At 39.9% G+C, this 10,926-nt stretch overlaps 1 protein-coding gene across 1 annotated transcript in view; it reads right to left on the bottom strand.

Annotated features, from left to right (window-relative positions):
* prickle2a (prickle homolog 2a) overlaps positions 1-6,613 on the bottom strand; it is a 54,493-nt gene extending 47,880 nt beyond the window's left edge. The window contains exon 1 of the mRNA XM_014016284.1: positions 6,050-6,613. The gene's annotated coding sequence lies outside the window, so the exon portion shown is untranslated. The remainder of the gene's footprint in view (positions 1-6,049) is intronic.
* Positions 6,614-10,926: the final 4,313 nt, after the last annotated feature.

Below are 10,926 nucleotides of genomic sequence, written 5' to 3' on the forward strand. Positions count from 1 at the left end.
GTACGTTCACTTTTAGTATGGTTTCCACGCAATCCTTTATAAATGAGACCCCAGAGGAGTCTTCAGAGCTGAGAAATTTTAAGGGCTCTAAAGTGAGTCAGGATGTTGATGAACCTGCAAGAACATTGCAAACAAGACCACAACGAAGCGTTGGGAACAATTACACAAGTTTCATGATTAAGTCGCAGTTCTCAAAATTAGCACTACAATAAGCAATAATGAGCAAGTTAACGATTGGTTTATTTTAACCAATTAAGAGACTTTAATACATCGGGAGAGTATTAGACATCAGACAGCAACAATCCACAGGGAATAATCCTGGATCCACTTCAAGAGAGCTTGATTGAGGTAACTGGCAGTTGTAGGATAAATATTCATTCACCTTTCACTCCATGTGGAAATCAAACCAAGCAGTCTGAACCTCAGAAGTTAAACAAAACATGATGACATAGATTTCTTTGTCCCCCACACTTTTACTTTTTGCATTTTGTCTGGCAAAATGCTCTTGCAAATTTTAGCTTCAGTTGCTCCCTCTCACATTCAGAACAGAATTTAAACTTTTACTTCTAACACACGAAGCTCTCAACAAACGTTATCCATCTTATAATAAAGATCTTATTGAACCACATTTCGCTAACAGAGCACTTTGCTCTCAGACCTCACTTCTTAGAGTTTCCAGAGCTTTTAGATTTTTGTTGCTGATGCCTCACAGCAAGAAAGTCTGGAGTCCTATCTGCGGTTTAGACCTGGGGTCTTTCTGTGTGCAGTTTGCATGTACTCCTTGCATTTGTGTGGGTTATATTCAGGTCCTCCAGTTTTCCTCCAATAATCTAAAACATGTACAACATGTTGCCTTCAGGTTCAGGCCTCCCTTACAAAATAGTTTTGTGATCTCAATGGAATTTGTCTGGTATAAAGGATAAAAATAAACCTTGGCCAAAACAAACAGGCTGTGCCTCAAGCAATTTTACACTTATTGAGCTAAAAGTTGATGTGGTAGTAGTTGGGAGTCATCATGATCATACTCTGAGTGCTGACAGATCACACATTCCTTTAAAGACTATTTGTTTTAATCTCAAAATGCCATCCTAAAAAAATATGTTACAGCATTGAAGAGGGTAAAAAAAGATTCCCTTTGATGGTTTAAGGAAGTATATAATAAACTTAGCATAAAAAGTAAGAACATTTGTAATTTGTAGATTATCTTTGTTGTAACAATGCTTCTTGGCAATAAATCTTACTCCGTTGGAAAGCCTGTTAGTTTATCTTTTAAATGAAAGAGACATGTATTTGAGGAATGAGCAGCAGAGCTGAGTGTGGGTTGCACATATGAAAAAAATTGCCAAATCTTCTCTGCTAAACAGCTTATTTTGTTGTTGTTATTGACTCTTGTTTTGAGCTTCTGGTACCCCCAGGTGCTGCCAACCAGGTGCCTGATAAAAGATTTATTGCCAAGAAGCATTGTTACAACAAAGAAATGATCTACCAAACACATATTTTCTTACTTTTTGTGCTAGGTTCATCTGTAATTCTAGGGCCAACAACAGTGAATAATTAAGCAAACAGCACAATAAAAAACAAAGGATCTGTCTAAACAGGTATGAGACAAACACAAGGACAAATGCTGAAAGAAAGCGGCATACAAAGATCAAAAGTGTAAAAATATGTCAAAACATGAAGAAATCCATTATTCTATTTATACCTATATAAAAATAGACCACCACAACCCGTAAATCAGGTAAAAAGAACATTTGTAAAAATAATATATATATCTGGAGGTACATCAATTGGAACAAATATCCTTAGAACCCCTCCAACATGATAAGACCATGTTGGTCATAGTAGGCCTTACCAAAAGATCAAAAGATAAAACAAATATTGAGAGTTACTTGAAGCCACAGAACAGGTAGCTTGGTGGTCAGTGCCTGGATCAGTAATGGCAATGGGCATAAACAAACAAACAAACAAACAAAAACAATTGCTAAACCTGAGCTTTACATTGAACTTTCTGACCAATATGAAAATCATCACACGTGGCAATGATCCTAATGCTGGAAAGATGTTTATTTTTGACAGAGATGACAGGAAGGCAGGAGCTGTGAAGGGTGATAAATACAGACTCAAATCTTCAGAAATTTCTGTTGTGTTTTTCTAAATATTTCATTATTCAGTTGTTCATAAAGACACATTTAAATGTCTTGAATGTTGAAGCTGAAAGATACCAGAACTAATTCAGAGAGAGAAAGTTGGATCAGTAATGATGAAATAAATAAATAAATAAATAAATAAATAAATAAATAAATAAATAAATAAATAAATAAATAAATAAACAAACAAACAATATTTATGGATGAATAAGATTTTCAGCTGCAGTTGTGGTATTACAGAGTTTTGGTAATTATGAGAATTATTCAGGTTTTCAAAGTTTTGCTTTATCTTTTGGCCTGTTTCACAGTTTAAAGCCTAATAAAGTACACAGTAAAGTTTTTTTATTTTGCATAAATGAATGTCATACTACTAAGTACAGATTTGCCTGTGGCCCGCCTATTTTTGATCTTATTGAGAGTCTTGGAAATTTAAAAAAGTTGGGGTTTAAATAAGAATTTACTGAATCACAGTAAATTTGCTCATTTGAAACTCACATTTAACTGTAATATTTATGTGTAAAGGCGAAAAAATGCATTAACTGCTATCAAAGGGATGTCCAACAGACGTTTGTGTGCAGCAGGAGCCAATCAGCTCTTGGTACGCAGCGTTAAGGGCTCGACACACGGGGAGCGACAAACTACAGCGATTAACGGCTGTCATCGCAGCCAGGGTGAAACCCGACACACGGGACGCGATAGTGATCGCAGCGTTGCGAATCGCGCTCTCAGGTCGCTTGTCTTCACAAAATTTGATTGGTTCTTGACTCTGAAGGTGGGTGTGCATTACGGACGTGTAAACGAAACAAATCTTGCGATACTAATGAAATTGAAAAACAAACACACATCAAGATACAGTTTTATGAGGAAAAACTTACCATAAACTTCACTCTGGTGCCAATAAATTCCCACAAAGCATTTAGTAATCACTTGGTGAAAGTGTTAGCTAACTGCAGTGTGTAGCATACTCTCCTCTCATTGGTCAGTCAATGAAACCCTCACTGATTGGTTGCACGCTAAGCGACAGCGACAAAAGTTGAACATTTTTCAACTTTCATATGTCGCATCGCAAGCTCGCGTGTGCACGTCTACGTGTACGAGCGTGAAATTTCACGTGCACTATTTTCGCCAGTCGCTTAGCTGGAGGAGGGCAAGCGATTGTCGCCTCACCGCACAGGCTCCATAGGAAACGAATGGAGAGCGAGCGACGTCGCCTCCCGTGTGTCGAGCCCTTTATAGGTCCCATCAGACTTTGTGTCTCTTCAGACATGTGACGTGCTGTGTGAAGGCGGCCTTCTGCGTTGAGTTCTTCTCCTGGATGACAGTGTGTGCTCTTTGTTCTAGCGGTGGCTTGTGACAGGCCTGCAGTGTGCCGTATGAGTCTTGAGCTGCGTCACCGCTGACTGTAACGGCTGAACACTGCAGGTTAGACAAACTACTGCATCCTGCATATTTTCTAAACCTTCGTGTCGAAGCACAAGTTGAGTAAAACACGGGTTTATAATAAGATTTAAGACTCAGGTCAAATAAAATCAGTCTTATACGTGTTTGTCATTGGAGGCTTTCCTTGTTATTGTTTACAACAAGTAGGTAAAAAAATTAAAATCCATGAGTCTCAGTTTAGAACAGCTAATTTGTTCTAAACATGTCACAAAAAGAATGTGGCATTGAGGTGGACCTCACTTATTTTCGCCTGTCAACAAGCCGTCCTTTTTAATTCATTATGACACAGCAGGGCAAATGCACACAGTGCCCTGTTTGGCAATGACTGCAATGCAACACAGGTTTCAATTTCCTATTCAGAAACCTTTTAAAAAAAACACGCTGTGCTTAAAGCTACTGTACAAACTATCACCATGGCAACCAGAGCATTCTGCAAAAACGCAACAAAATGGATAAAAGAATAGGAAAAGAAAATCTCTTCCTCTGATAATTTCACGTGTCACTAATGAAGCGAATGTTTTACCTCATCCTTATGGGGAATCTAGAACAACAACAGCAAAAGTCTAGGATCTCATTGCGGCACCACGATGCATCACTCCATCACTCTTCTGTTTTATCAACCTTACATAAGAGAAAGGTCATAGCATATCTATTATTAAATGACCTGGTCGGGTATATTGCATTATTGATCAACTCAGTTCGGCCTCCAAACACATGATGTGTCACTGACCCAGCTGTCGTGTTTTGGTAAAAAAAAAAAAAAAAAAATCAGCCCCAGGCCTCCTAATTAGTGAGAATCCTGAATTCACAAGCTAAAAAAAAAAAGGCATTATTTCAGTGGATACCAAAAGGAACCATTGTTGGAGGAAAAAATAAAATAAAATGAAAAAAAAAAAAAAACGAACACGAATGGCGGCGCAACTCTTGGTACCGTCCTCTGAAGGGACCGAACAGGCAAGGTTTTTGTGTAGCTAATGGGATTGTGCAACATCTGACTGAGCCACCTGAACTGTCAGCCTATCAGGGCCATAAAAGCAGCACAGAAGCAGAAATGTACTGTGAAAGCACCGCATGGGGCAGAGCAGCAAGAGCTCTGAGACACCCGCCCACCCTTCCTGAATCAGCCGTTTCTGTGGCGACCAGAGCGAAGAGAGGGGTGGGGTGTGGGTGGAGGGAAGTGCTCGGTACAATTGAAGGGAGAGAGAGAAACATTTCAAAATCTGGTGGGAGAGAAAAACAGAGGGATGGACGGTGGATGGAAGGAGGCGAGGAGGCGATGGAGGGATGTGGCAGGGGTCATTGGGGCTGATTCCTCAGCAGTGCAGGCGGTGACAGATTGACAGTCAAAGGCAAACAACAGCCGAATCTGATAAAAGACACAAACACCGGGGGGATCTTTCACTGTCAGTGGCAGCCCGGACCATGGTCATGGCTCAGGGGGTTAAACCGTCTGACAAAGTCTCAGTGTGGAATCGCACTCAAAAAGCTTCTTTTATAAGCAGGCTTCAAATAAGTCAGAGCAGGTTGAGTAATTGCTTTACAGGCAAACTTCAAAAGAAGAAAAAAGTGCTCTCAACAAGTGGTCCAGTGGAGAAGAGATTTTTTTTTCTGATTCTTAGTAAAAAAAAAACAAGGCTGCCATTAAACACAACCCAGGATGTAGGAAGCGACAAGTGGCACAACACGTATGATAAGGTGCAAAACCCCAGGTTTGTCTCAAAGATACAACAAAATGAAACTCTTAAAAATCCATACAAACAAGACAAATTTAACTTTGAGGCTCATGCTACAAATGTCCACAGATGACTCATTATGCGTGAACATTGTGTCAGGAATGTGTAGCAGATTTGGTCATAAACCGAGAATACTGCCACAAATCCACAGCAAATGGGAGTGAACGCAGCAGCTCTCTGTTGCGCAGTTCCGACCAAAATCTCACTCTAAGCTCAAGAAAAACAATCCGAGATGCGAAAAGCCTGCAGACGCTTGTTGCCAAAACTCCGCGCAGACTCTCTGCAGGGCTGCACAACCTGCATTCCATCAGATAACATAGTTCGCCTTAAGCACAGCATCCGAAACGACACTGCTTGTGTTTTCTTTTAATCTGTTTCTAAAGAAGGCAAGGAGAACAGTGGAGGAGCTGAAACGGTTCACCTATAGCTCTCGTTCAGGAACACATGGATTTACTCATGGAATGATGAAGAAATATTGATTATTTGTTCCTCCTCAAGTCCAGGTGGGCTCACAACACAAATACACAACTGCACACATAAAAACACCCACATCTGTCACATTAACTCATAACAAAAAAGAGAGCATCTATTAGGAAGTGTCAGTTCATTTACATCCAGATAACTTAGATGATAAGAGAGAAATGCACATTGAGCTGCAGAGATCAGAATCATGTGGAAGCCTCGTGTCAGGCAGCCTGGCGCTGCCCTGATGCTGCTCCTCAGACTCACCTGCTTGTGGGGACTGTTGTCGGGGTCCAGGTGGCAGCTCAGAAGGCGGCAGAGTTGTGCAGAAACTGGGTTGGAGTTGCTCACACCGGCGGCGAAGCAGAAGACTGACTGGTTCTGCTGTGCTCTGCTGTGCTCTGCTCACTCTTCTTTCCTCCGAGTCTCAGACACAAACAGCAGCTCTCTCCCTCCCTGCCTCAAACACACACTCCACACACACCACACACACAACAGCAGGAACAGAGGGGAAGGCTGAGGGGGCTGCAGACTCTGTGATCAGCAGAAGTCTTGTCTTTTCTCCCTCTCCTGCAGGCAGTGTGTCTCTCCTCGAGTATGGCTACAGGCAACAACAGCTGAGGAGATGAAGAGGAAAACACTGAGGTGCAGTCTATAGATTTTGTTGACTCCCTTTTTTCAAGTTTTTATGATGTGTGTATGTTTTTGTGTGTGGGTGTGTGTGTTTGGGTGTGGGGAACAAGCATGCTTCAACAACAACACTGCGCACAAGTGTACAGGCGGCAGTAATGGTGTGTGTGTGTGTGTGTGTGTGTGTGTGTGTGTGTGTGTGTGTGTTTGGGGGGGGGGGGGTAAAGCTTCACTCCCACCTTCTGCTCCCCCTTTTCACAAACGCCTACCCGCCCCTCATCCTGCCAGCCCCACACCAGCCTGTTGAAATGAGTCATCAGCCACCAGCCAATGGTACGGAGGCGCACAGCTCACAGATTAGAATAACAGGAGTATTTATGCGCTCCAATAGGGAGAAGAAGATGAAACAAAGAACTGTACAAGAGGACTCTGGTGTAGTGATGGAAGATTGTAACAACATGACTAATCATTTGAACTATCAAAAGGCTTGTTAAAGGCAGTTCTGTGGCGTTTGATAGAATATCTTCTAAGCATGGAATATTGGATTAGTAACAAAACCATGAAAATAATACAAAAACAGCACAGAACATTGAGAACTCTGAAGTGAGGTTCTGTGAAAAAGTATAAACGACTATTTTCTTACATGTTGGAGGTAAAGCTAGCTTGGTAAAACATAGTTAAATTTTACCAGATTGACAGGACCAAGTGAGGCCTATCTTAAAATTGTGAGGTTGTTTGCAGAATGACCCAGGGCGCAGGCAAAATCCAAAATGTAAAATAAAGTTTAACAAACAAAGGAAGTGCTGTCGTGGCAGCAAAAACTTACAGACATCAGGGAACGCAGAGAACAACAGGACACAGAATATAAAGGTAAACTAATTAGGGACAAGAAACACCTGGAGGAGACACAAGAGGAAACAGGTGAGCATGGGCGGGGCTGTAGGGCAGAGAAACACAGAGAAACACTGAAAACACTAGAAAAACCAAGAAAACGAACACACACTGTGACAAAAATGGATAACTGTCAAGAACTCAAGTCACAGAAATGTTTTAGTCATGATCTGATCAGTTTTTCATCTTTTGTGCAGAGGTGGGTAGTATGTAACTAGTTATTTTGTTCATTTATATTTACTTGAGTAACCTTTTAGAAAAACAATTAAGTATCACTAATCTTACTTGAGTAATTTCTTGGAAGGCTATTTTTTTTTTACTTTTACTTGAGTTAAAGCATGTTGAAGCAGTGCTACTCTTACTTGAGTACAACCTTTTGGTACTCTCTGCTTTTGTGTTTTATTATTAGATTTATTTGTGTCTTGTGATTCATGTGTTTAGTTTACTGTTGTCATCATTTACCTGCTCTCAGTTATTTATTAGTTCCTGTGGGTTTTTTTCAACTTGCCACGCCCACTTTACCTGTTGCTCATTCCTCAGTCTCAGCTGCAGTGAATCATCCAACCATCCTTTGTCCCAAATAGTCTGTTATGTTTCCACCTCCACCTGCATCCATGAGATTTTGCTACTTTTGCTAATGCTATTTTATAAGACTTACATTGTTGTCATATTTGCATCATACAGTTATTACTGCCTCTCACAGGTCAGGCCATAGATTTTTGTGCCCTTGGTAAGATTTCAGGTGTCTCTCTTTGTGAAATTTTCTAAATCTCACAGCCAGCTTGCATACACGTAACAAATGGATTATTAATTTTATCTTTAGAAACCAGGTTGCCCAATTAAAACAGATAATATAATTCATTTGGAACAGAATACCAAAGGTTTTCCTCATACCTGCCAACATCTACTAACAGCAACGAGGAACACCTGTTCATGTTAACGATTAGCTGTGGAGTGAAGCAGTTCTAGGGGGGTCCAGGGGTACACTCTCCCCAAAACTGTAAAAGATCTACTATGATAAACCATGCATTTTCCAGCTTTTTGTAGAAAAACTAAATTACTGGGCTCATTAAAACACTCGTCTGTCTGTAAGCAAAATATCCCTTCCACCACTGGACATTTAAACAAAACGTTCAGGAAGTAATCATTTGATGCACATCTAAGACTAACAGTTGGATTCTACCCCATGTAAGATGCTAATCTACCTTAGCAAACATAAAATGGGCTATAACTCCGTAAGTTTTTCAGACATTGAGCTAAAACTTGGTGTGGTAGTAGCTGACAATTATTCACTATAGTTGCTAACAGATGCTGGTAGATCTGTTTTGCCAATAACTACTGGAGTCAACTGTATGTGTGTATTTGCAGAATGTTATAAACAAATTTTAATGAAGCACTCAAAAGTTTTTTTAATACTTTTTAATCAATTAAATTCAAAAATACGTACATGTGACCACCACAGCTAGACATTAATCAACACAGTCAATCTGAAATGTAAAAAGTTATGTACTACAGGCAAGATGTTATTTAATGACTCTTTCCACACAGCTCAACTTGAAAATATCTGAACTAATTCTGTAATGTATAAATCTATAAATTGAAACTGCTGATGGCTGCATCACTTGGAAGGTGTGACGCACCGGTATGATTCATCCAATCAATGCTGAGACCACATTTAAGTAAAGAGTCATCTAACCCTGGCATCTGTTCGACAGCGAGAGTAAATTATCAGGATAAAAAAGGTTCACATAATCTTCTGCATGCAGTTTGTTCCCTACGCAGTGAACCAAAAAAGATCCAACTGTTATTTTAAGGATCCAAAGTACCAGAAGTTGAAATTTTTATTTTGTCATAGAACAAAATTTGATTGGGATGCTTTTCTGTTACAATAGTTCTAGTTTAAAAAAATGCTTTCGGTTGAATTTTTCCACAATTTCAGTTCCATAAGTGGCAGCACTCAACGCATTTATCTGGCTGTCATAGTTCTTCAATCACTGCCGTTTCTTTTTCTTTTTTAAGGCTAAATTGTGTCATTTAAAATATGTAGAATACTTTTTTATTATGATTGTAAACAATAAGCAGAAAAAAGCAGATTTTTTTGAAGGATCAGAGGTACAAAGAATAAAAAACCTAAAACCAGGCGCAATGCAGACTCTATCTTTTTCGATTGAAGTTTTGAACTCAGCTACTGCAAACAAGCAGGTTTTACTACCGGTAATTTCATTTTTTACAGTACGTTGATCACAAAGCAGCAGACATGCACACAAAAACAGTTTCTCTAAAATGACTAAATTAAAATGTGCATAACCTTAAAATATTCAGAGAGCTTTGTAAATGTCAGCTCAGTTACATTTAAATGAGTGACGCAAACAAAGCATCACCACTAATGTTTTGAATCAAGGTATCCTAATTGATATACATTTGACTGACTTTACATGTGAAAAGGTTTCAATGTGATTAAATGTTGCCCGTGTCTGTTTATTTGTCTGTTCGCAAAATTTCATTTTTTAATTAAACCCTCAAAGTGATTGGATCGACATTTACAACTCACCTTTTACAATCAACCCAGTTTCGTATGGCTGTGTCATTTTTAAAGTGCATACTTTTTCAAACCAGACCTTAGTGTTCAGAAAACAAGAAAATCAAGAGCCGGGAGTAATAAAGGCACGTTGGTTTATTTACAAGGGGGCAGGAGGATCAGTGGAGGACAGCTAGAGATGAATTTAAATATCTCCAAGTAGATTGTTATCTAATTCTTACTTTGGTTTTGCTTGTTTCCGTTTGAGGAAGTGACTGGATCCATGGCTCTGTGTTCTGTGGAAGATTTTCAGGTGAGGTGGCAATTAAGATGCTGGCGTTGAAGGTAGGCAAGTTGTGTTCCAGCAGACGTTTCCCAGAGGTGATGACAACAAGAAGTACCATGGAGCCATTGAGGACAGTTAAGTAAACATAAACCAAGGAAGACTGCTACATGAGCAGGGGCTGTAAGCTAATCCCTGGTGGCAATCAACAATCCATTAATGGTTTCACTCAGTCTTAAATACTTCAGCCGTCACGAGAGACAGCTGTCAACCTGCACCGCCCACCAACAGCATCCGCAGCAGGGGCAGAGACAGGAGCCAGGATCATAGATCCTAACAGGCAGCAACAGCTAACAACAATTACCAAAATGTTTCTCAGTTCATTTTACTGATATTACGCTACAATCTAGTGTGGTATTAGCTACGAGTGATCCCTAACACATACGTTGAGCGCTAACCAACTGAGCAACATCTTTGTGTAAAACTTCAACATGCATGGTTGTGGGCAAAACAATTCATGTTATCCATGACAAATCACAGTTTTATCTACATGGTGTTAAAGATCCCACCCAAAGCACCTGGTGTCGTGTGAATTCAACAAAGCTGTTATTTAGAGCTGCAGCTTGTTTCGCTGATCTTATTGGATGGAATTCACATTTGCTTCGTAGCAACACAGGTTCAAATTCCAACTACGGTATTTCTGTGTGGAAATTTGCATGTTATCGTTGTGATGCACGGATTTGCTCCATGTTTCCTCCAGCAGTCTAAAATGTTTTTTGGTGTGTGTGTGTGTGTGTGTGTGTGTGTGTGTGTGTGTGTGTG

The sequence above is a fragment of the Austrofundulus limnaeus genome, unplaced genomic scaffold (genome assembly GCF_001266775.1).
Source record: "Austrofundulus limnaeus strain Quisiro unplaced genomic scaffold, Austrofundulus_limnaeus-1.0 Scaffold3, whole genome shotgun sequence".
NCBI lineage: Eukaryota > Metazoa > Chordata > Actinopteri > Cyprinodontiformes > Rivulidae > Austrofundulus > Austrofundulus limnaeus.